This window comes from Lagopus leucura, unplaced genomic scaffold (assembly GCF_019238085.1).
Source record: "Lagopus leucura isolate 7727_CA_CO unplaced genomic scaffold, USGS_WTPT01 Super-Scaffold_741, whole genome shotgun sequence".
Lineage (NCBI taxonomy): Eukaryota > Metazoa > Chordata > Aves > Galliformes > Phasianidae > Lagopus > Lagopus leucura.
The window spans coordinates 9,325,831-9,327,312 of record NW_024962256.1 but is presented as its reverse complement, the minus strand read 5'-3'; positions in this window follow the sequence as shown (position 1 = coordinate 9,327,312).

Here is a 1,482-nt window from a genome sequence, read left to right as displayed (position 1 = left end):
GCTCTGCATTGAAGACTTGGGCATTGTGGAAAAAAATGTTCCTTTCAGTCCTTCTGTGCATTTTCTCCCCCACAAAACTCTTCCCAGCTCACGTTTTTTTCTTTTTAGAAAGAAGGAAAAAACCCACAGCTGCAAATGGCCATGGTGGACGTGGTGCCACTTTGAGAGGGCTCTCCAAGCAGCTTCACAAAATGCTCCTCCCAGCATCATATATGGTCTCATACAGTGTGTGGACAACCACTTGCTAAGAAAACTGAAATCTCTGTCATCCACTCGAGCTGACACTGCTGACACTCTCTATGTACATAGGACTAGGAAAGAGCAGCAGAAAATCAATTGCACCAAGAGATAGGACTGGGGCAGTTAGGAGACCAGAGCAGAGCAAGAGCAGAGGCTGCACAAATCACTGCCAGCACCAGAGTGGTTTTTGTACGTTGAATTTTCACCACAGCTGTGACCAAATCCCTCCCAACCAGAGCTGCTGTCCCTGGAATACCCTTCCCATCCTTCCCAGGACTGCTAAGCAATGCAGTGCCTGCTCATGTCAGGTTTGCTTAGTGTGGCCCCAGTGCTCTGGGAGATGTTTCTGATTTGCTGTGTATCTGCAGACTGCAGGTAGCCAACCTGAACACATGAACCCCTCTGGAGCTGGACAAACCCTGCTGCTTTCTCGTCCCTGAGGTCCTGGTTTCACACTGCGGAGCAGACACAGTGGGTGACTCACCTCGTTAGCTTGGCCTTGTCTAATTGCTCACATTTTGGTGTGACAGTGGTGTCATCTTGCCAATGCCATTGGTGTGACCAAATGTCACCCGGGTGCTCCTTGGACAAGGGGAGGTAATTGCCTTTAAATGGCCACAACAGATAGCTTAATGGTATTTACTGAGTTCCAGCCTGAAATCTTACTCTGCTTTTGCTTATTGTCATTGCTCCCAGCAGTTTGTTTCCCCTCTTATCTCACTAATATGAAGTTTGAATAAAGCCTCTTAAGAAGCAGCCCAAGTACGTGATGAATAGCAGCCTTAGGAGGCCGCAACCGAGTCCTTTCATTTTTGCCTTTTTTATTTTCTACTGTTTGTACTTAAGGATACATTATAGGGCTTATGGGCCAAATTCATCCTATTCAAATGAAGTTACCTCAGAGACACGCTTGGCTCTGTTGCTTTAAAAAAAATAGATAATCCCAAACAGCAGGATAATTTTATGACCGCTAATTACATTTGTTGCTATGCAAGCTAAGATAATGATAAGAGTAATCGTATCTCATGCTTCAGGGCATACGCTCATCACCTGTGGACGTCAGGAAGGAATTTTTCTCCCCATGTACAGAACTGTTCAATTAACGAGATGTATCGTGGTGGGTTTGTTTTCTTTCTGTTTTCTTCCTCTGAAGCATCATCCATTAGCTGCAGCCGGAATAGGTGCAGCAGATTAGATTAACAGGCAGTCTGATCCAATATGGGTATTCCTAAATCCCCATCC